The 25696-nt window shown below is 41.6% G+C and overlaps 1 pseudogene; it reads right to left on the bottom strand.

Annotated features, from left to right (window-relative positions):
- Nucleotides 1–15865: 15865 nt before the first annotated feature.
- Nucleotides 15866–21736, bottom strand: LOC136679720 (Iroquois homeobox protein 6a-like; annotated as a pseudogene).
- Between the last annotated feature and the right edge of the window lie 3960 nt (nucleotides 21737–25696).

The raw sequence follows: 25696 nt of genomic DNA, 5'->3' as shown, positions 1-25696 counted from the left end.
ATTTCCTGAGTACAGTGAAGAAGCTTTGCTGTTTGGAGGTCAGTACTTGAAAGATCTAAAGACACTCGTGACCTGTTTGTATGAATGCCTCAGGCTTCCAGATCATCAGTGTCATATTCATGGCATGAGTACAGCAGTTGTCCTTTACCCTGTATAACAAATCTGCTAATAAATGAACCATTAAAAATGCATAGAATAAGATTTGTATCACTTTAAATTGTATTTGAATTTAAAATCCAGTTAGAAATATATATATTCTTCTTTTTTTTTCTAATGTACATTATCGTAAAATTGTTTCATTCCATAACCCTGGGATACAGGGATATGTTTATCATCTGATCTATTTCTAATACTGCAGTCAGGGTTTATATGATAAACTCTTGTGTTAGACAGCTTTATTGCCAGAGACACGAAACAGGGTCACAGTTATAAATCTACATTTATACCCATATATCTTTGTTTTCAGGCATTGTGGGGACATGAATTCCATTAAATTTGAGCTGATTTACTCTGACTTTATCCATAGCCTAACCCTAACCTAACCCATACCCTACTCTAACTTTTAAAAAGGTTTTCAACATGAAATGTAATGATTTACAGAGAGTGGACTGACGGAGTGTCCCCACAAGGAAGAGAAATCAGTGTGAGTGTGTGAAACACACTTACATATACATCCAGTCACATAGAGGCGTGTGAACTGTGGATGAACTGCACATAATGAAGCAGAAACAGATTGCACTCTGTCTTATGGAGGAGAAGAAAATAAATGAGTGTTTGCTAAACACATTAAGTTGAGCAAGAGGCTGAGATTCAGAGCAACACGCAGTCCACATTGGTCTGTGTATTTGTGTGTGTGTGTGTGTCTGAGAGAGGCAGAGAGAGAGAGAGAGAGAGAGAGAGAGAGAGAGAGAGAGAGAGAGAGAGAGAGAGAGAAAGATTTGGATAAGCAGGTTTGTTGTTTAACTGCATCTCATGGAGCTGGAGCTGTCAATGTGTGTGTGTGGGTGTGTGTGGGTGTGTGTGTGTGTGTGCATGTGTTGTGCCAGGATAGATCGGTCTCTAGAGGTCAGTGCAGTTCCACAAGTGACAGCTGCACTCAGGGCCAACATGGCCGCCTGCTCTGAAGCTGAAGGGAGGGGAAAACAATTAAAGATCAAAATGTGTTTCACACACACACACACACACACACACACACACAGAGAGAGAGAGAGAGAGAGGCAGAGAGAGAGAGAGAGAGAGAGAGAGAGAGAGAGAAATACCTGTCTTAACTGGCTGCAGTTTGACCTTATCACTCTAATATTGAAGTGTGTTTGCATGTTGGTGCATGTGAGGCTGGTTACAGAATATTAATTTAGCACACACACATTATACTGTCTTTATTTATTCTGTACATTTTGAGTGTAATTAATAAGGCATTCTATTCTATTTATTATATAAAGTACTGTGCAAAACTCAGGGACCACCTTTCATTCATTTCATTTTCTGCCTGAACATCCACAGAGTTATACAGTTCCCCTAGTTCATGTTGTTTTCCTGTAAAAACAAAGACACTGTCACTGATACAAAACAGTGACCATCACCCTTTGGTAAGTATTTCTGAAAACTGAGTGAGTTTCAGTGAGGTTCTAAGAGGGGCTTTGTGCCTAAAAGTATTTTTAAAAATATTCATGTGGAAATTTCACAAAATGTTATAAACATCTTAAAAACAATACAAAATCATCCCATTTTACAGTGTTCACACTTTTCCTTTTTTTCTGGTTTGCTTTCAGGTTTTCAAAAATGAGATGAAGATCACTGCATAATCCATGCACAGTAACCAGCATTTCAGCGAAGTCCAAAGAAAGTCATATACCTCCATTTATGTTGATTTTAAATTTACTTGACCACAGCTGCTGTCCTTCACACTGTGAAAGATATTGTGAAAATTTCATCATGAATTGAACAATAGAAATGCTCCAAAATGACTTGGAATATTTATATTTTTAAAAAATGAGAAGGTATTTTTTCTTTCTTCTGTAGAGTTAATATTTTGAAGACACATTTTGGAGCAGTGGACCTGGGTTCTGTTGGGTTCTCTAGCTCCATACAACACCAATGTTGTTATCTGACATCATTGATGTTCTCATGGCTGAATGGCATCATATGTTCGTAGCAAGGGCTCCAACATCGGCTCTAAGCTCTTTTTATACTGTTTAAGGAGCAAAAGTGGATGAGCAACGTATTGCTAATGTTACATACACATTATACATAAGACCCTGCCAAGGACTGGCGCCCCCTCCAGGGTGTGTTCCTGCCTTGCGCCCAGTGATTCCGGGTAGGCTCCGACCCCGCCGTGACCCTGAACTGGATAAGTGTTTACAGACAATGAATGAACACCTTTTCACATTAAATATGCTTCTTGTAGTTTTGTTTTTGTCAGTGCAGGTGTAAATGTGTCATATCATTAAAGTAAATACTACATTGCCCTTCACTGATTTACAGGCCATCGCACTGATGCCTGTGATCATAAGATTGTCTGTTTCTGACTGCTCTTTTTCACTGTTTGCAGGGATGGAACATGGCCCGGATCCTGTACAGTAAAGGCATGTCTCAGGCACCTGTACCTAATAGAAGATGAAAGAAGACGAGCTCAAATACTGAAGATCCATGCCTCATTCTTCTGTTTCTGCTGGGAAGCACTCAACATCACAGGTGTGTTTGGGAATACTGCAGCCAGTTTCTAAGATTGATCTCCGAAGGTGTGTAAAATGACCCTTTTGAAGCCGTGTACCTCTGCGTTTGAGGAAAAGACACTCACTGCTCTCTCTAACACACACACACACATAAACACACACAAATGCGGGCAGAGATCCGGTTTCGCGCTAATGCCGTTATGCCAAGTTATTTTTGCTAAGTCCTTTTCTCTAAACATTTCCACTGAAAAGGAACCCAGGCAGCTGCTGTTGTGCTTTTTTTGTTTGTGTTGTGGTTGCGGTGCAAACTGCCAGCCAAGATTTAAAATTAGTAACAAATTTAATATGGCTCTCTGCTAGCAAGGCCTAGGCATGGGAGACTGCAAGAGCCCGCCACCAGTTTGTCATCGGGGGCTTGGTGGACGACCGCAGCGGAGGCAGAATTTAGAAACTCATTTGGGAGAGGGGAAAACGATGGGGCAAAATTTGGAACAGATGGTAGAAATATCTGAACGTGGAGGGGGAAGGAAAAGAGAAGATGCCCCAAACCTCCAAGACCACCAAACAAGCAGAGAATCCCACTCTATGCCATGGATTGACCCGCCTCACCGTCTTAACTTTGGCTTTTATTTTGGCAGCTGAATGGGAACACCATCCTCTTTGGGCTATTAGCGAGACCCAAATGACAGAACCACGCTCCTGTTAATGGAATAATAGTTACCGAGTGGTGATTTATGGCCCTCATTTTGAGCATCGCTATCCCTATACCTCCTAATACAACTGGGGAAATATGTGTTGTGGGTAATGCAGGCCTGCTGTAAGGCCTTATAGGCTGTTAAAGCATGGAAAGGAACATATTACTGTCATAAATCTGCATTTCAGAGCCGCTGGGTTCTCAAGCACACTGGGGGCATTAGGAGCAGGAACGCCGGAGAATGGGTGAAATGAAGAGAAGCAATTACATTTGACTCATTTTGATAGAAAGCCAGTTAGGGATTTTTTTTCTTTCATTCCCAGCATTTTATTAAGCCCGTTCCGGTTACATTTTCTCCTTCTCACCTCCTTTCCCAGCTTCCCATTTTTGATCACACTTCTTTTATTCGATTTTTACAGTTTTTATGCTTTCCCTTATGTTAAAGAATGGCTTTCTCTCACTCTCACACAGTTTATGTCTTCCTGCTGAGTTGGAGCTTAAACACCTTACATTGCTCCATGTTCATTCTTGGGTATGGCTTTGTTTCTTGTATCTCCAGTCTGTGGGGCTTCTCAGCAGCTCATTAGTCGTTTTTGCTTTGATTCCAGGAACTGTAACCATCTTAAGCAGATATAACGTGTGCTTATATTCAACATATGTCACGTTCATGGATTTTCCAGTGACATTTATCCATTCCCTGTCTTCTTACAGAGGTATGTTAATGTAAGGTTGGGAGTCTAGTTCAGGGACACTGCCTGAGTGGAGAATCAAACCCCAGTCTGCTAGGGGAAGGACAGAGTTGATATGTTCTATTTGCCAGGGGGTCCTAACATTTTTCAGTGTAACTCCTTTATGGTGTGCAAAGCATTTCACAGATTGCTGTAAGGGGAAATGCTGGAATCTGCTCTTGTTAGTCTTCAGAAGCGATGACTTCTGTGCAGTACACCAGTCAACATTTGACAACTGCATCACAGAAAAAAACAATGAGAGGGTGGAATGAAAAGCATTATTCTGTCTCGCTGCTATAGAACCATGTTAATGAGGAATGATGATTGGTTGGTGGGTCTGCACAACATAACTGGCCAAGTACACTGTAAATGAACGTGGGTTCACTATTTGGCAAATACTTTTCCAAGATACAAAATTTTATTTGTGGATTTTAAAGTGGAAGCAAAGGGCAGCATGGTGGCACAGCAGGTAGTGTCGCAGTCACACAGCTCCAGGGACCTGGAGGTTGTGGGTTCGAGTCCCGCTTCAGGTGACTGTCTGTGAGGAGTTGGTGTGTTCTCCCTGTGTCTGCGTGGGTTTCCTCCGGGTGCTCCGGTTTCCTCCCACAGTCCAAAAACACACGTTGGTAGGTGGATTGGTGACTCAAAAGTGTCCGTAGGTGTGAATGTGTGAGTGTGTGATGCCCTGTGAAGGACTAGCGCCCCCTCCAGGGTGTGTTGCTGCCTTGCGCACAATGATTCCAGGTAGGCCCTGGACTCACTGCGACCCTGAACTGGTTAAGGGTTACAGATAATGAATGAATGAATGAATGAAGTTACAGCACAGAACATAGAACACAAATCCTTACACTAGCCCCACCCCAAAATTATATAACAAAAAAACAAAACAAAACAGCCAACAAAAACAGACACTACACCTGTCTTATAGAGTAAAGGAGAAAGAACAAAGGCCTATTAATTGCAATGGTTAGAACCCTGGGTTCTTCCTGCTGAAATGGTTCTTCAGATTAACAGAGAATGTGATTCAGTGTTTTCAGTCCAGCAGCTTTTTGAAAGTGTTTCTAAACAACAATCATAAGGGTTCTTTTGATGTAACAAGCTGATAACGACAGAAGAACCCCCTTTTTTGTGCTGAGATATTTTCAGAAATTGTATATACAGCACATTGTACATAAATCTAAATAATCACTTCCCCATGCAGATGTTCCTGTAGAGAACTCAGGGTTCCAAACAGAAGAACCCTTTTTTAACGGTTGTAAATCTGCTCTTGTGCACTAATGTTGCCACTGCTGGACTGCAGTGTTCTTCGGGATCAATAAAGCGTCCTCTTCCTCTTAACGCTGCTGTTGGAAGCGTTTAACTGCAGTTCCGCGCGCGACCAGAAGAGGGAGGTCAGTGATTTGTTTCCATCATTTTGTCCAGGAGCGCAACCTCCACCCGCCACCCCTACCTTTCCAGGCGGCTCCGCGGAGATGTGTCACTTATTATTTCTGGGCAGCCTCATCAAGGCTCGCAGTCTCCGTGGAAGGATCATTTATAATGTAAAAGATAAGCGCGCTCCCGTGGCAACATTCCTGCGAAACGGCGCTGATTAGACGTGACTCCACGTCAGGCTCGTAAATATTTGTGAGCCCACCTTTGAAACAGGCTCGAGCTCTCCCCACATGAAAAGGTGGAAGAGGTGGAGGTGGTGGGGCGCGAATGGAAACGCTTAGGAGCAGGATCAGCCTGTGTGTGTGTGTGTGTGTGTGTGTAGCTGGAACGAAATGCTCAATAAAATGCGTAATTATGACGCTCTGTCATTGGCCGCCGCCTGGAGCGCTTTGTGAACCGGGCGAAAATCCCACACGCGCGTAATGGCTCCAGGTTTATGGCGCACGAGGCTGAGTCCTGAATATGTGTGGTCTGCGCGTGGAGCCCCGCAGGCCTGCTGCAGTGTGTTTTTGTGTTTTACCTTGTGTGTGTGTTTGTGTGTGTGTGTGTGTGTGCGTGTGTAAACTTGTTGGGACGGGTACGCTCTGATCCAGCCCTGTTCTGGAACACAAGGTTCTGAAGCTGGAGCCCGGGACATGCCTCAGCTCAGCTCGCCTGACCTTCATTTTCCATATTTAATACGATCTCTTCATAATACTTACTCCATAGAAGTCAATTACTACATTTCCAGTCAAATGGCCGTTGAGTTGTTCAGTGTGCAGTGTTATAACATAATTACAGCTGGAATAACCCTCAAGTCAAGTTCAGTCAGAGAAGTAGGTTGAATTGTCTGGAGAGGCAGGTCCATTCTGAGAACACCAGCATGAGTGTTAGGTTTTTATTCATCTTTATTTTTCCCCATTAACAGTGTCTTTAAAGCAAAACTGAACATCCTTTCAGACCCAGAGAGCAGTATGTAAATGAAAGCTTTAACTGTTTATCTGCTGGTTTAACCAGGCCTTGCAGGAGGTCAGGAGCTCTAATTTCACAGTATATTGTTCATCATTTCAGTCTAATATTCACTGACTCTTCATGTTCATGGGGATTATTATATTTATAATGGGGATTATATATTATATAAATAATATTAACAAAATAAGGCTTTTCATTCTCTAAAACGAGGGCCCTTCAGAGGTTCTATAAACTTCTATATACAATTATCTACATCCATCCATCCATCCATCCATTATCTACATATGAATATTTATTATTATTATTATTATTGTTATTTTCTGATTAGTAATGTATTGATTATGTTTATATTTAGTGCCTTAAATAGCACTAAAAATGTTGTATATTTTTACAATTTCCAGTTTGATGTTCTAGAGAAATCAACTGTCCAAATTCTACTTAGAACCATATACAATATCCTTATGCTAAGAGTATCACTTATTTCAAAAACAGATGTATTTTGCCATGGGGTAATAAGTGGATTTGACTGATTTGGGTCAAACAAAAGGTATAAAGAAAATGCCAAAAAATCAATAAAAAATATGAAATATTACAGTCCTCCAACTGCACATGGGCACATCCAGCTTCACTTCAGCAAGACTGCACCCGGCAAGACTCAGCTATTTTTCCCCCCTTCAACTAAATTAGGCCTCTGCGAGCAATGTCAGTTTCCATACAGTGAGCCATAATTCACCCAGTGATGATGATGTTGAGATGTCAGTTTTATGAACGCTAGTGAGACCTCCCCTGACATGAAGACACACACGGTGGGAGTCTTCACCTCTCGCTCCCAGCACTATCCGAGGTGATGGATGGTAACGTGTGCGCTAATAACATGCCTCTCTCACTCTCTCTCTCTCCAGCAGAGCCGGCTGTGCTCAGACTTAGCAGAGCACCGCCTCAGGAGGGGTCCGTCCCGGGCCGAGGACAGTGAGGAGGAACATGCAGGAGCTCAGCAGTAACCGCAGGCCTGCCGAGAGCTAACCTGAATTAGCCTTGCTCTAAACCTGACACAGATACTCTATATAACAGCTTAGACAGTGTAATCTGGTCCGGACTTCTTAAACCTGCTTAACATTTATTATTAGCAATTGCTATCAATTATACAGTAACTGCTATGTAACTAATACATCATGCCTTAACTTCATAAAACACAGGGTTTTCATTATTTAAAAACTATTAATGACGTGGCAACTACTGTGTAATTAATGTGTCGTTTTAAGTGTAGACTGACGTAGGAGCCCTTGTGATGTAAAAATATGGTTTTGTGAAAATGTCTCCTGTTATAGTAAATAAGCAGCTTCTGCTGCTACACTGTGAACAACTACTAAACATCTGTAAACTGAAATATATATTTTTTATAATAAAATAAACCTTAAAGTGACATAAAACATGTAGGAGTTAAAAAAAACTTTTTGTAATTATCAAGTTATTTTTTACTTTATATTTTTATGTAATTTAACATATTTTATCTGACATAAGAAAGTCAACGCTATGCTAGCTACTCTACACTAGTTTCCATTACTTGTTAGCCACTTTAGCACTGTAGCTCAAGTAGAAAACCAAAGAAAGAGCTCTGACACCAAATACGTCTTGGGCATTGGACTGTGTTTAATGTAACTGCATTTTTAACCAAGCTATACTTCAGTCTATATATATATATATATATATATGATAGGGTTGAAAAAGTTGGGGTACAGAGGAAGGATAGCTGAGTTATACATATGGATATATTCAGAGGTTCTTCTTATTTCCTTTATCCAAGCACATTCTCCAAAATGGTGGAGATGGGAATCCAGAAATAAGTGTTGAAGGAAAATTGTTTAAAAATACTTTTTATTTTTTTGCGCTTCATCATTTTCATGGCTGACTGGCAGCTATGTTTACCCAGACGAGGGGCTTGTGATGAAGAAGTGAGATCCTTTCTCTGAAATGCAGACTGTAATTTAGGAGAGAGAGAGAGAGAGAGAGAGAGAGAGAGAGAGAGAGAGAGAGAGAGAGAGAGAGAGAATTCTGCTTTGTTGGACTGAATAGACATTTTACAGTTTACATGCAATGTCCAGGAGTGTGCCTGCCACTAACCTACACAGATATATTGACCCCTGTGATTGACGGATGTGTTTAACACCCTCCCTCCACCACCCTCACAAACATCAATACCTGATTTAAAAGCTGATGTCTACAAGGTGCAAATACAGTAGTTCACTTCCTGCCACTCGCTTAAATCCTTAAATCCCCACTTAGCAATTTATTCAGAATGAGTGTTTGGATGTTTGTAATCATATAACAAATGTAATGCAAATGTTAAATCCAAAAGAGTCGCTCCGATTTAGTGGCAAAGCCTAATTTAATATCGAGACGCTCCCTGCGGACTTTAAGGCCGCTCACAGTGGTAGTGCATTAAGAGCAGAATTACAGTGCTCTAAATTAAAATTAGAATGCGTATCATTGCTCGGCCTAATAAGAGTGATATTGCCTATTTACTCTAGATACGTCTTAATGGCGATAAGCAGAGATTTCAGCAGAACACAAGACAAATTCCTCATTCGAGAATTACATAGTCGTACTCAGATATCACGTGCTGTGCCAAAGTCAGTCTCAGTTCTATCAGTCATTAATTGCAAGCTATTTCTGAGTTGACTACATAATACACTGTAATCCACTTTTATGAGATTAATAAATTGGAAAGTCATGGGAAATAAATGAAAAATAACAGACATTTCCAAAAGTGGAGTTTGGAGACCTGGTTGAGCAGGTCTCACTGTTTTTGAAAGAAAGAGAGAAATTCAGGTTCCACACTTGCCTCAGACCTGGGGACACTGGCTCTGCAGGTAGTGCCGCTGACATAGCTCCGGGATCTCAAGGTCCTGGGTTCAATCCATGACTGTCCTTGAGATGTGTCCTCCCTCAGACCAAAAAGACATCGTGGACTGGTGCTGTGAAAGTGTCCACAGGTGTGAGTACATGAGTGACTGGGTGAGTATGCAATGCCTTGTGATGGACTGGTGCCTTCAGACTCTTTAGGACCAACCTTGGCTGTGTTCAGGATGAGATGGAAAAAGGAAATAGACACAAAAGAAGCAAGTTTGCAAATCCAATAACAACAGAATGAGAATTTCTGAGAATGAAGGCCGCAACCTCAACATCAGTGGAACCAACGTAACTTGACCACTCTTTGGTTTACGGTAGTCTTACAATAACATATTGATTGCCATGGTGACAAGGTTCTATGGGCGAATGTATTTGTAAATGGTAATTCTCTCTCTCTCTCTCTCTCTCTCTCTCTCTCTCTCTCTTCTCCTGACCTTCTTGTTCAACTTTGACCTTGGTCTCATCCCTATTCAGGCCAGGCCATGTTGCGGTCTAGGAAATTAGGATCAGGTTTGGGGCCGAGGGAGGAAGAGGAGGAGGGTGGACAAGAGGGAGCAGGTTCAGTGCAGTGAGGTCCATGAGGAGAACAGGGTTCCATCATTTCTGGTCAGCCGGCCCGGGGCCGGATCGGGGTGCGTTGGGGTCAGCCAGAGTGCACGGTAAGGTCGAAAATGCACCGTCCACTCACGGGCCGTACAAAGCCGCCATTTCAAGCCTCGGCCCTGGACACTGAGCGGAGCCCGTAATTATCTTTGACAAAACTCATTAGCGGAGACCTTGTAGCGACATCGGCAACCAAGAATTCCACCGAGGGAGACATGCACCGGAACAAAGAGCTGCGCACTTTTCACTGCGCCCTTTGACAAAACGTAATGAAGTGTGCTGGTTGTCCCCCTCATCAACATTTGAACCCGGAGCCGTCCTCACAGGGACTTTGTCTTTTTGTCTCTTTTTTTTCTTTACGCAGTGTGGGACACATCAAATGGCACCTCCGCACGGCCTCCTTTGTCCAAGCTTGGGGCAAATTGTTGTTGGAGATGATGTCGCCGCTATCACAGGCCTTATTAGGCCTAACTGCCCATTGCTGGTGTGTCAGAACCACTTAGCCAGTTTTATGTTGCAACCAGCGCAGCGTGGGAGGACGAGAGCAAAGAAACCTCTCATAACCTACTTTCCGATGGTTAGCCTCTCACTGACCTTTGACACAGCATAATTGGGCTGTTGTCCATTGTGGTCAGGTTCTTCTCTCTATCTGACCCGACCAAGGACCTCGTTGTTATGAAACACAGTGAACTGCCTCATGTTTCAGAGCATGGGCTGCTCCTTTTGTGAGTTGAACAGGCATAAGTGAGCCGGTTCATTATGAAAATGACTGGAGTCATATGTGTGGAAGGTAGTCAACAGGATCTCCAGTTACATTCACTCAAATACAAGTACACTCTCAGACAAACTGTCACTGTAGTGATACCCTGAAGGGTACATTGTTAGGGGTCATATTCTATATTCATTGTAGATGTTTAAGGTGTGTTCATTTCATATGCGCAATTTCATTTGTTGTTTTATTTAACACAGGTCTGTAATGAAAGCTTACTAATATTCACCTCTGCTTCTGGAGAAGCGAATGTAATGTACATTTAGGGAACACAAGTGTATAAACCACTGCTGTACTACGCTGTTTGAACCTTACCTGGACTTGAGGCCTGGACTTTAAAATGGTGGTATGACTACGGCTACAACTGCTAATTCACCTGATTGGCCAGGTATAGGCGTGACTGGCTGGCCATTGTAAAATCCCGGTCCTGGAGCCTGGATCAGAAGCCTGGATTTGATGACTTCTGCTTAATCACTGGTCACTGAATGCAGCCCACATCAAATGTGAAAAGGGCAAATAAAGTATGCAGAGCAGCAAATGAACTACAGCCTGTAATTGTAGAACTATAAAGTGCACCTCTGTGGAGAACGAAGGAGATGGTCATAATGTTATGGCTGATCATTGCATATCCATTAGAGCAGTAAATGCGTTATAGTTAATAAGAATATAAAGTGAATACAACTGATCAACACTTTGCCCTAAGGTCATTTGCATGTCCTCCATTGACAAAAGGCCTCTTAGAAAACTGTTACGTGAGATTGATAGTTTGGTTTAGTAGATTTTTAAAGAACTGCTGAGCAGATTTAAATCGGGGTGTATTTAATAACGAGGGTCCATGTGTGAAAATATGATTTTACAGTAGATTTTTGTCGATCGTATATAATCCAAGACGATCCAAAATCAGACAAGGGAAATATACATTTAAAATAACGATCACCTTCTGACATGTTTTTAGTGTTCGCGTCAGTACAAAAAGCTCCCGGGTTCCATTTTGATGGCTTCCCCTAGAGGTCTGTTTTGGCGCTGACTGTTTTGGCTGGAAAAGAGCACGTGGCCCTGGCTGAAATGAGCGCGTGTCAGCGGGAGGTTTGACTGCGCACTTGTGGTTCAGAATGAAGTGTGAGGTGGCCGGTGGAAAGGACAGCTGACCCTTACAGCTCTTCTCTGGTCATCTGCAGCCATTGGTGTCCCTCCTGAAGTAGCCTATACTTGCCCTTTATTTCAATAAGCTGTCACTCGTTGGACTCTTGAATACGTTCTAATGACGTTATGGGTATTTCTGGGCCTTTATTGCTTTGAAGATTATCCCGAATCTGTTCTGGATTAGTTTATCGGCTCGTGTACATGTTAAAACCAAGCTCAACACGTGTATGAACTTGCCTGCATGCTGTAAAGTGAAAACAACAACATTGTTACCATTGTTTTTCTTAAATTTGACTTCATGTTGTAGCCACGATGTCTCAGTATATTGATCAAGAATTATTATTGATGTTGTTATTGTGTGACAAAATACCAAATAATATTTTTTTTACATATTTTTTTATTGATTCTTTTGCCCTTTCTTTAATTGAGGACAGTGTTACCAACATAAAGTCCCGCTTTAATTGCATTAAGGAAGGATTATGAAATGCAGCATGCATAATGCATAGCCTGCATCTGGGAGCATTGTTCCATTAGGCTAATGGGGTAAAAAGAAAGGAAACCAGTGGCACTGTTGTGATGTGAGTATTTAGAAGTTGAATGAAGCATTGCCCTCAGCTCTAGGGGAATAAAAAACACAGTTAAACCTTATTTCACTCCCTCTCGGTCTTGATTGAATGTCTTGTAAACCTGCTGTAAGACAGCCTCTTAATTGATCTATTAGCTGTTGCCTGAGCCCGATGCTCTGTGCTAGCAATGAACGCCATTATTGCTGCCTCGTTCTCCCCCAGGTACCGAGCCTCCTAATCCCATTGCGCATGCATCATTACCTTCAATAACGTTTGGCAGCTTTCCTTTTTGCGGCACTCGTTTAAATGAACTTTCCTTTAAATATTTCACGCGCGCCAAGAGTGCTTGTGTTCTTTTGTGGGCCCTTTAGTTTTTACTGTAACACTCCAGCCCACACACAAACACACACAAACACACACACACACATTGCAGTTACACCGGGCCTTTGCCTGGAAGTTCGTTAACTGTACTTCATGCGTGTGCATCTGTGCTACGTACATTACCCACTTTTCTTGACCCGTTCAGCTGGACACGCCTTTTAAAAATAATCCCTGCGTGATCTTGTTGTGATCTTACACTGAGAAAGACACAGATCGCTACAATGAAGTCAAGCCCGTTTTTTTTCATTATGCATTAATACCAGGTTCTTAAAGTCTCTTTTTTGCGTGTTATTATGACGCATGTCCCGCGCCGATTTTCTTTTAATCAAAACAGTATTCAGGATGCGATTCAGGGAGATTATATTTTTCAGAGATTTGCAGAAACATATCTCGCCTGTCGGACAGATTGGCGGATAATCTGAAAGCACGCCCCGCTGACCTTTACTTTGACAAAAATATAATAAATAACGGCGACCGCGCCTCCTTCATTGCTTCATATGGTTCTTGAAAGCGCGTCTTTTGTTTTGGAATTGTACTCTGTATACAGCAACTTTGAACAGGAAAAATACATAAATATTATTTTTACGTGTTATTTTAATGTTTAATTCCGGTCCATTTTTAAATTTGAGTTTTCTGTTATTTTATATTATTTTATAGGTTATAGATATAAAATGCCTCCTTTTTGAGCGAACATTACAGAGTTTTATACCGGCATCCATGTCACTCTATTTCAGTAGGCCTTTTACCTGGTGTTCAGCGCCTTATCGGATTTATCAACTGAATATGACAAACGTAACAGCGTGTGTTAACAATAATCAACTCCTTTGTCCAGCTTTGGTCAAGTACTCTTCCACTGGCCACAAACTGACCACACGGTTTTCTGAGTCTAAATCTAACCTAATACTCTTATTACATGCTCTAATCCTCCCAATCCCGACCTGGAATAATGTTTATCATTCAGTCACTTCATTTACCGCCTTGTACATTTTGGGTCAGTGAATGGGAAGGGGGCTATTTGAAGTTTAGGCTACATGTTGTTCCCCCCGTTTTTCTTCTTTTACACAGGTCATGTTGAATATTTAAGAAGAAAAAAAGACCTGTCTGTCGGCTTTTGCTTCAAATAAACCTTCTGTTATAAACGTAACAATAAATGATTGTGTGTTTAGTCAGTGTTATTATAATTGTTTGTAATTGTTTATAGTACAATTTTGAGAAATTCTGCTTTAAAAAGAAATGCATCTTATAAATGAAAAAAGTTAATCCCTTGAAATTCTCCCGTGATGAAACAACAACTACCACAATAACAAATACCAATACTAATATTAGTATGCAGCACTGCAACAACAACCTACTACTTCTACTACTAATAATAACAAGAATAAAACAATAAGGATAACTATGAAATTACACTTAAGTTGTGCCAGTGTATTTCACCTGTACCAATGACTCCATAGTAGTTACACTGTTGTTACATGGGTTTTTCATGTGTAATTACATGATAAGTAAATAAACTATTTTAGAGCAATAATAATAATAATAATAATAATAATCTATATTAGACCATCCCTGCTGCTAATATTTAATGACGTAAACAATAATAACTATTTTGTATTTTACAGGTCACAGTGACCTTGAAGGCTCCTTATTCATTTTTGTTTGTTTGATTTGCGGTGAATTTAACAAAACTCTTTGTGTTGTGCTATGAATGATGTTGTCGAATAAATAAATAAATAAATAAATACTCATTAACTCAAAACTATGATATACACTTCCCTAAAACCAAAAGGAAGATGGCTCTGTTTTTATACCGTATTCGACTGCCGTGCTATTCTCGGTGTAAGCTCGCTATAGGCGCTGTATAGACTTCGTTTCTAAGTCTTTCGTCTTATGCATACATAAAAAGGGCGGGAAACACTTGCCGTTGGAATAAGATCTGGATTCAGATGCAATGAACTTGTCCTTGAAGCAACGGGTTTATCGCTTTAGAGAGAGAGCAGAAATGATAGTGTGCTGACTGCCGTATGAGCGAACACGCTCTGAGAGGCTCGCGGGGAGCGGGGACAAGGCTGCATTCATAACGCGTACCCGCGCGCGCTGTTTGATGCCACTAACGATTAAACGATGACAATGAGCGAATGATGTCCCCTTTCTTCCGCGCCTTGTACAGTTCATTCACGTGCTCCGCTGAATTCTGACCTTGCCGCGACGTCCCGGCTCTGCGCGCCCAGTCAAGAACATAAACTTTGATCAAGTGCAGGGCTTCAAATGGTTTAATTGGCCCATTAGAGAGTTATAACCATTGAACACACACACACACACACACACACACACACACACACACACACACACACACGCAAGAAATCATGACAAGAATCAGGGTTGGCAAAAACGCATTCTTATAAAATCGTTTAGAAATGGCAAAACAGAGAACATTTAGAGACCCGTTCACAATGTCATTGTTTTTTTCTTCTTATTTTCTTCTTCTTTTCTTTTTGTCAGATTTTTTTGAGAACACATGTCGTGTGTAAAAGTTTGTGAAATCCTTGTCACAATGTATTGCCAGTTAAATGTAATTTGCTCGATTCAATTTATAGGGAAAATATCTAAATAAAAACATTGTGCGAACATTATGGCACAATTTATACATATATCATTTTTTACACAGTGTGTCAAAGGCAGCAAATAATATAATGAAATTATGCAGAGAATGAAAGTATAAAACTAATAATAATAAACCTAAATGTAAACGTGTACCCTGTAAAAAAAAAATGCATTGGACTAGGTGTGCCCAAACTTTTGCACACGACACTCTAGGCTGCTTTAGATATTCAGCTTCTTGAGCCAATAATCAAATAATAATAATAATAATAATAATAATAATAATAATAATAACAATAATAGTAAAACAATACAAAGAGACACACGTCACATTTGTCTTTCAAAAAACAAACAAACAAACAAAATAAAAGGAAAAGAGAAAGCAAAAAAACAAACAAACAAAAAAAACACTGGGAAACATTTAGCACGTGACATCTTGCACGAGAAAGAAACTCCACAAGGAAACACTGGGAAAGACGCATGGCACGGAATAAATAAAACAGTGGATGAAGTGATGAAAGAATAAATACATCCATAAATTAAACCACTAGACTACGATTGCCATTGCAGACATCACGGACGTTTGTTCCATTACGGTTGCATTATTATTATTATCTTTTTTTTAAACATTGCATAAAGTCATCATCAACACCATGGAAATCATACTGTGCAAAATTATGGCTACCTCCGCGTTCACAGTTCCGGCGGAGCGGCCCTTTAAGCGCGCTCACGTTTCAGCTGCCACAAGCTAATTTTATTACTTCTTCATCACAGGTCCTTAGTGCATAACTGAACATAAGTTACAGCAACGTCCCGGTGTTTAAGGGCAGCGCCTCTGCGAGCCTAAACACAGGAGAAACGAGAAAACAGAAGACAAATGTTTAATGAATGCTTCATAGATAGTTAATAAATAAGTTATAAACAGCTTATAATGTAGTAATAACAAGAACACAATGAAGTGTTAAATCCGGGGACAGGTATAATGAATATTGATGCAGTATGCTGTGTTCCAAACCACATTCTACTGTGCTGTAAGTAATGCACCCTTTACAGACTGGTCTAGACCAAAGTAAGAAAAGTTTCCAGCAAAAATGAAGGTTTAATAGAAGCACAAATGAATGTGGACCCACTATTTGGCAAACAAACTTGTCAGTGTTGTTTTTTTTAATATTTCAGTTAAATATATCATTTTATATTGTTAGGGTTAGTATCACTATTATTTCTTTATAAAACATTCATAAACATTTTAAGACTAGTCTTACTCTGTCAAGATAAATGCACAATGATTTTCATACAGGTGCCTAGATGCACGCTTTGTCAAAGATGTTAGCCTTTCCTTACAGCTAAGGAGCTGAAAACGAATAATCCAATAATATTGATCTGTTTTGCCTAAATTTTCCTTGGCATCATATTTTCCTGCTTGTAAAGCCATCAACCCTGTGTTTTGCTAAAGGCTTGTAGCCTCAGGTTTGTAATCCACCTTGATTGGATTTATCCGTGTTTTTCCTGCACGGGGATCACAACTGTTCTCTTTTCAGTGTGGCTGCTGGGAATGTGAAAGTGCTTCAAAGTGCGCTTGAGTGCACTCTGGAAGGGCTCACCTGCTTCACCTCTTCATCACAGGTCTGAAAGCGGTCGTCTTGGTGTCCTGCAGCGTTAGACACGTGTCACTGAGCTCAGAGGCTTCGGATTCAGACTTTGGCCCGCTGCAGAATCCTAGAAAAACAAAAGAGCAACTCAGGCACATTCCCCGAGTGACCAGTCCAGGATAAACTGTGCGCTTGTCTGAATTCTGACAGCTTCTCTTTTTAATAGTCACTGACTGTAGCTTGCTTCTGAAAAGCTGTAGCAAGACACATTTTTTAAATAAAGCAACAGGACTTTAACGAAAGCCCCGTGGTTCCAAAAGCATCAACCCCTGAAAGCATAAGGTATCTCAAAACAACTTTTAGTTCCCTAAAGTATGCTTCTTTAAATAATTATTTTCATAAATAATATGTGCATTATTTCCATAAATTGTATTTCCAAGTATTCAAATCTAAGACTCATTCAAATGTTACCTTTAGGATAAACTGCATAGAACTCTATATTCAAGATGTACCTTCCATGCTGGAGTACTGGCAGGAGTCTGTCAGGGCTTGGTAGGATGAACAGTGGAGTTGTAGGCCTCTGTAGTTTCCTGTGCTGTACGCCTTATTAAGCCCCTGCCCTCCTTCAAACAGGTTGTCAGTACTGCCCAGGTTTGCAGGGGCCTGGAGGCCCTTGGCATCCCCACACTGCGCTCCATTGCCCAGTGTGGGCAGCCGAGATGCTTGTAGCTGACAGTGTCCTGCCGCAGCCACAGTCCGTAGCTCCCCTGTATGTTGGGTGCTCCCTAGCACCAGACCAGAAGCTGCTGTCCGAGCCAGGGACCAGATCCGTGGTTTCTGATCCGATGATGCCTGGAAATGGGACAAGGAAATGGGACCCATGGAGGCAGGTAAAGTTGGGAGCTGCTGCTGTTGTTGCTGCTGCTGCTGTTGCTGCTGTTTGGAGCCCAGGGGGTCCAGGTAATCAGGAACAAGAGCTGTCACACCTTTCAGGCCACAGGGGAAAGAGGGGAAGCCGGAGGGCACCGGAAGGTCAGCGTTGCACTCTCTCTTTGGAGGGCTTGACGTCGGTCCAGAAGGCTGGGCAAGGGCGACTGTATCCTGGCCAGATTTTTCACAGTCGCTGTCCAGCTTGTCACAGTCCTCGTCCTCGTCCTCGATGTCGTCCAGGTCACTGAGGTGCAGGTCTCGTTCTTCTTTGCAGTCTTTTGATTCTAGGCAAGGAAGGGCAGACCTATAATTAGGGATCTGGAGTGACTCCAAGAGACCCTCACTTTAAATATTCTATGGATAAATGACATTGTTATTATGTAATAATTACTGAATATTACAGCTGTTTGTGAAGAAGCTCTCAATACTGTTTCTGAACTTACACATTGTCATGTATTAGCTTCGTGTATAATAGTAATATTCAGTAATTACTACGCAATAACTGTGTAATTTACACATACAGAGGATTTGAAATTGCGTGTATTTACCATCATTTAAAAGAATTACCTTTGGTGACACATTCCTGGTCTGATTTTTCGAGGTTCTCCTTCTTGTCCTCTCCGGCTTTGTTCTTGGGTGACCAGGTCATCTTGTTCTCCTTCTTTAACCTCCGCCGAGCGTTGGCGAACCAGGTTGACACTTGGGTGAGTGTCATTTTGGTGATGATAGCCAGCATGATCTTCTCGCCCTTGGTGGGGTACGGGTTTTTTCGGTGTTCGTAAAGCCATGTCTTCAGAGTGCTTGTGGTTTCGCGAGTGGCATTTTTCCGCCTGGCTGAGCCGTTGAAATCTACAGAGCCATATCTGGAAAATAAGCGACCTCATGAATTAACCTTGCACAGTTGTATTTAATTGCCTTATTTATACAAGCCGTATGTTTATAGAACTTCAAACTTCAAAACTTCAAAGCGTTCAAAGCGTTTTATTCTGGAGGCCTGGAACTTACCTGTCATACTGGTACTGGCCCAGTGAGTGGTCGTAAGGGTAGTAAGCAGCAGGCTGGCTGATCCCACTGTGGAGGCTGCCTGTGCTCTCCTTAATCTCATACTGGGGATTCTGCACATGGAAAAGAGGCCACAAAATTATTAAAATCAGGAGAAGTAAAGAAACTGGGGAAACAAAGTGTATTTACCCTCAGAAGACTATAGATACTTTGCTGTTACCTTTTTAACGGTGGAAATATTTCCTGAGGTTGTGGTCAATAAAACTGAAACTAGTGATAACTCCTAAATCAGCTTCTCTGAATTTAAGGGGTGTATGTGTATATACCTTTTCAAAGCTTTTAAATTATGTTTCCATAAAAAGGTACTCTTTAAAATATATATGTGTGTTTACTAATGCTACAGTCTGCGGTCTTAAAGCCCAGTTGTGTGTTGTAGGTTTATCCTTTTGAGAAGGAAACGTGAATGTTGAAGGTTTTTTGAGACTAATAATAATAAACAACATAAACTGACTAAAGGGTGGGTGGAGTCTATACAAAGTTTAGATAAAAAAAAAAACTTGAAAACAATGTGGTACAAGTAGTTTCTTTAAAGGAAGTACATTCTCACTTTTTATAAATGAGGAAATAGTTAATATAACATTTCAATAATAATAATAATAAAATAAAATATGCACAGACTCAGGGGTGAGGGCAGTTGTTAATATTTTCATATACAGATATTTTACAAGGATTTTCCTTAGTGACTCTAGTCTCTCTTCTCTAAAGGTGCTGAGACATACACATGAGGTCCCCCTTCCCCAGAGACGTTCAGAGTTTTGAATTCTCACAATTCTGTGTGTTACATTCTGTGGCCTCACATTTTATGTCGGTTTTCAGATTTTTTGGGACATTCATTCTTTCATGAACCATTTGTTTGCCATCAGACTTATTAATAACTACTCCAGCCATATTCAGCAGTCACACAGGGCAAATACATGGACTTAGCTGAGACATATCACATAATTTACATGAAACACACAGAGAACCTCAATAATAACACAGTGCAGGGTAAAATATACTTAGATTATGAGACCAACTCAGACAGCTGCCTCATATCTAAGAGAATGACAGAGAGAGAGAGAGAGAGAGAGAGAGAGAGAGAGAGAGAGAAGTGATAAATCAAAAGTGATAGAGACAGCGCGCGCTTATCTGCTCGTTTGACTCCAAAAGTTCCTCGCGGCCAAAGACAAGGGAAAATCAATGGCGCGTCGACACCCGCGGAAAAGGGTCTGAAGGGGCTCGATCGATGGAGCTCGAGACCCGGGTCTTTTCTCGTTTCTCACTCTCTCTCTCTCTCTCTCTCTCTGTCTTACTCTGTGTCGCGCGCTATCTCTATCTGTTTTGATCAAATGAGAGGGTGCAGAGGCGCGCCTACCAGTGTGGAGTAGATGGCGGAGGGCTCGGCACTGTAGTTGAAGTAGTTGCTGTAGTTGTAGTTGTGCGCGGCGCTGTACGGGGAGCTGTACATGCTGAGCGCGGCGGCGCTGAGGCGGCTCTCGTAGTTGGAGCAGCAGAAGGAGGCGGAGTGCGGCGCGCTCGAGCCCTCAGACACGGACCTGGAAATCGAATCGCAGCAAGTCGTACTGGGGTTTGGCGACACGAAAAACTGCATGAAGAGAACCACGGGAGGTTATTTTTGGAGGGCGTTATTGGTGCCTTACTCTGTCTTTAGCTCAGAATGTAGCCTAGAACACAAAGGGGTGAGGTGGAGGAATTAGTTCCGAATTTCTTTGGGCTAGATATTTACAGCCAGGAGCAAGGGTTTGGGGGTCTATTTGATTGCTGACTCAAGAAAATTATTTGGCAGCTACCCCCCACCCCCACCCCCCAAACCCCCAACACCGGTCAAAGTTTGTTGATATGAAATTCTAAGCGAGACTCACACTGGACATTCGAGTAAAGTAACACGACATTGGGGCAGAAAAATAAACATAAGAAATGACAGCAGTGTCGGTGTTATGCCATATTTTTTTTGTAATTACATTTTTCAACGTGTTAAACTCCGCAAAGAACAAATAAACAAAGAGGCGCTGGAAAATGACGTATAGAAACTTCTAGATAAACTATATTTGACTCTTCAAAATATGCCATTGCAGCGGGATTGTCCAAACTTTTGCAGCGTACGACTGTGTTTCAAAAAAATATACGGCGAAATAGTAATAATAATACAATAATATTAATAATAATTACAAATCTCCAAACCCTAATATTTGTAACGCCTCTCTCAGCTAAAATTAAACGTGTCCCAAAACTTTCTGGAGCGAACTGAAGAAAGTTTGCCTCTCTACAGCAGCTCAGGGTACGAGAAAAGCGGGCTATAAATAAAGCCACGCGTCGTTACAGTTTAGACCCAGTTCAAAGTTGACCAATTTAGCTGCGCGTGAGGAAGGGAGCGCGGCAGTGGTGAAAGGGAGGAGTCGGGACTCCGCAATTACACCTTAAAGGTAATGTACACATGTTTTTGTCACCCCACAACAACACGTGAGTTCATTCATAATTCAAATTACTCCAAATATCGCTATGCCTAGGTGCCCGGGACACGTGCGGTAAAAAATGAGAAGTCAACGCACCGGCTCATAAATCAAGGCAGACACCTGCAAAAAAATACAGTACAGCAATGAACAGTCATATTTCTGAAGACGCTAGAATGTTGTCACTTACCTGAGAAGTTGCAGTGTAAGGATATCCGAACTGAGAGAAAGACATAGCTGCTTCTTTTGTTACCATCAGCAAATATTCTTCTCCGCTGATCGATTGAAACCAAATCTACTTCAAATCCAGCGTCTTACACGCATTTCCAACGCTCCGGCCTTTCGCTCAATAATAGATGACTGCACTTTAAGAAGGGGGGGAGTGCTGAGGCTGTTTACGCCTGCCCTTACTTTTTATATATATGCCTTAATCCCCCAAAGGAAACAAGAAATTAGAGTAAATCCTAATCAAGTACTAGCAACAGCAACAACAACACACGCGCACGCACGCGCACGCACACACACACGCGCGCACCCACACACACCCACACACCCAATGCAAAAAAAAAAATATTGTTGCTGGTGCTGAAGAAAGCTTAAAGGATAACGTAAGACTTGCAAGATATGGACTTCTGCTTGTGCCATTATTTGTGCCTCTATAGTTCTTTAGCATTCATCCATGCAGGGCTAGCGGCGTGACGTCACTGTAATCCCGGCGGCTGGGAGAGAATAATGTGTTTGCCAATCACATCTAGCAGCGGCGCTTCTCCTCAGATGTGTTTTGCAACCCCCTCCACCAGCCAGCCCCCTCCCCTCCACCACACACACACACACACACACACACAAACTCATTCAAGCGCGCTCCCATCCCGTCCTGTCCTCTCGCTTTTGAGCATTAAAACATTTAAAAGCTTAGAAAAAAAAACGTAAAAAGCTCTTTGTTTGAATGACTTTGAAATAAACATACACTGATATCATTTTAAAAATATGTTTTTTTTAAATATTTAAACATTACCACATATTTGTTGCTAGGACAAAAATTAAACTTGTGATGTTTACTAATCTGTATGGGTTGTATAGGAGTTTAGCAGTAAACAAACAAACAAACAATCAATCAAACAAAAACATAACAACTTCCCCATTTTAAAAATGTTTATCATTGTATTTATTAAAGGGCTTAAATCTATCTATCTATCTATCTATCTATCTATCTATCTATCTATCTATCTATCTATCTATCTATCTATCTATCTATCTATCTGTCTACACAAACACACACTACAACAACTTTTTATTGTCGTAAATTAAACGATTTCACGGTGTAATCTAACTTATAAACACTTGTGTTACTACAGTCCGGATGACGCTGATAACGCTGCAGATGAGCAGCGGTACTCGCTGGACGCACTGTTGCAGGAACTCGCTGGACGCACTGTTGCAGGACCTCGCATCTGTCCACACGCCCTGGTGTTGATAACGCTGATGTTTCCATCTCTGTGTGTTACCGAGAAGCGGCGGTCCCTTGTAGCGCGCATGCGCACAGAGGAGTCGGACTCTCTGGCAGGTCAATACGGGACTGATTGATGCGCGTCCCGGGACCTACGTGACCATTACGAGAAATGCGTAATTGCGTCAATTAACAGATGGAAATGGCCTTGTTTAACCAGGCACTTACGCACTGAGAATACAGGCTTTGAGGTGAAACTGGAAGAGCGGACTGGAAAATAAAGAAGAATAGGGAAGTGAGGAGGGGAAGGGGAGGTGGATGGGGGTCTGCAAGCCAAAAAAAGCAAGAAAAAAAATAGAAAAAGAGAAATGAAGTGGAAGCCGAGTCTCTGATGGGTAATTACATGCTGCGGTGGGAGGGGACGGGAACTGATTTGAATTGAATGAGACGCACTTGAAAGAACCGAGAAACAGCGCGGAATCAAATGTGGGCAAAGGGGAAAAATATAAAGATTATTTGATGTTGAAACAATATAATTAGAAAGGGGAATGAAATCTGTCACGTTATTCCTCTCTCTCTCTCTCTCTCTCTCTCTCTCTCCCTCTCTCTCTCTCTCTCTCTCTCTCTCTCGCTCTCTCCCTCTCTCTCTCTCTCTCTCTCTCTCTCTCTGTGTCTGAACTATAGGCTGTGGTTATTACCACCTCAGATAACCCTTCTCCCCTGTTTCTTCTTTGCCATAACACACCGTTTTGTTGTGTTGTGTGTAAAGCGCATCATTACGCATCACGCAACTCAGTCACACTAGTGACGTCACCCAGTTGTCCTATACCCTGAATTCATCACAGGTTCAGAGAGAGAGAGAGAGAGAGAGAGAGAGAGAGAGAGAGAGAGAGAGAGAGAGAGAGAGAGAGAGAGAGAGAGAGAGAGAGAGAGAGAGATCTCGTCGCTCATGCTTAAAAAACAAAGGGGTGGGGGGGAGATCTCCAGCCCAGAGATCCCACTGCGATTACGGACGCTCTCATCGAGTGGCGCCAGAGAGCCGCGCGTAAAGATGTAAAGATGGAAACACACACACACACACACACACACACACACACACACACACACACACACACACACACACACACACACACACACACACACAGTCTCGTCGAGCACGCGTCCTGACCCGCAGTGACACACCGGCCCATGAATACTTTATGGTGGTTCATTCGGAGCCACTGACAGTTGGCTACGAGGGCCGTGCGGAGGACTAGGGAACACACTCATATTACCCGTATGTCCCCGGATGAGGGGAGAAGGGGGACTAGGTGTCATTTTTAACTTCCATTAAAACACAGCAGGGACATTTGTGAAACCAGAACTCTTACAGTAACTCAAAGCTTTATATTGATTCCCAATGTGTACAATATTGTCATTTCTTAATAGTTCTACTAGCAGTTTTATAACAGGTTCATTTACTTAATTACAACATTTGTGCTAATTACATGTTAAGTAGTATGTAATAAACAACCCCGTTTGCTCTAATAGTTTTGATGGAATGTATTTATTTAGAAGTACTGTTTACATATGAATCTTTCAAATGTAATAAAGTCAGGGCGCCTGGGCTTTAGACGAGTAAGAAAACAATTAATTATTAGATAGATTCATTGATTGATAATTATTAAAGACATATCCTTGACCTTAAAGTCTTCCTTAAAGTGCAGATGTTGACACAGAACAAATGTTTATCGTACCCCAAAGAACTGTTCACTGGATGCTTCTAAAAACTTTTGGAAAGTTTTATTTTAAATCAGATTTGAAGACACTATATAAACCCTTTACATAAATAATAATAATAGTAATAATAATAACCCCCAGCAAGCTGCAGAGGCATGAAGGACACAACGAAATGCTAAGGTCAGGGGCCTCACAGGAGAGTGGCATGGCTCCCTCATGGAACGTAGGTGACCATAATACCTTACTGTATCCGAGCTTCTTGCAAGGGCAACGCATGATAGCCTGAGTGCATATGGGCCCACTCATGCATTATGTATAGCAGCAGGGTGCTGGATCGGGGAGATGGAGGGGGAGTTAGGGAGGGGGTTGTGAAACCTAAAGCTGCTTTAATTGAAGAGGCAGGGCACACTGACCAGCTCTTTAATTCGCCCAGATCACTTTTCCGACTCACTAGCCTCTTCTCAAGCCCGTTGCCCCGTCCTCGGAGCCACTTCGTCTGAAGTCACACGTCACTGGTCCCCCATGATTGCTACAGTATCAACTTTTAGTTGTGGGCAGGAGATTCTGCCTCTGTCTGCACATATGCAGGGATTTACAGAGTGCTAAATGGCTACTGCTTTGGACACACGATCACATGGGTGAAATCTTTTAGCTGATAAGCCATATTGTGTATAAGTCAGAGACCAGCATTTCCAGACAAAATGGCCATTGAATAAAGCCAGGTTTCAGCACACACACATATATATATATATATATATATATATATATATATATATATATATATATATATATATATATATTAATGTTCTCCTCACAGTGGAACGAATGACACAAACCCCTGTGGGGCTGGAACTTTCTGAATATTTCTATTATTTCAAACCAGATTCTGAAAATGAGTGGTCTGTACTGCACTATTAGCTGTTGTAACTGGAAATGATAAATTAGGGGATGGCCCCTGGTGTTTGCATTGCATTAACTTTAACCTTACTCAGGGCTCTGTAAAATTCACATGCAATTCTTTAGATGATTTCAGGAGCTAACCTTGGTTTC

The sequence above is a fragment of the Hoplias malabaricus genome, chromosome Y, assembly GCF_029633855.1.
Source record: "Hoplias malabaricus isolate fHopMal1 chromosome Y, fHopMal1.hap1, whole genome shotgun sequence".
Classification (NCBI taxonomy): Eukaryota; Metazoa; Chordata; class Actinopteri; order Characiformes; family Erythrinidae; genus Hoplias; species Hoplias malabaricus.
The sequence above is the reverse complement of the archived record's forward strand: the minus strand, read 5'-3'. Positions and strand labels throughout refer to the sequence as shown.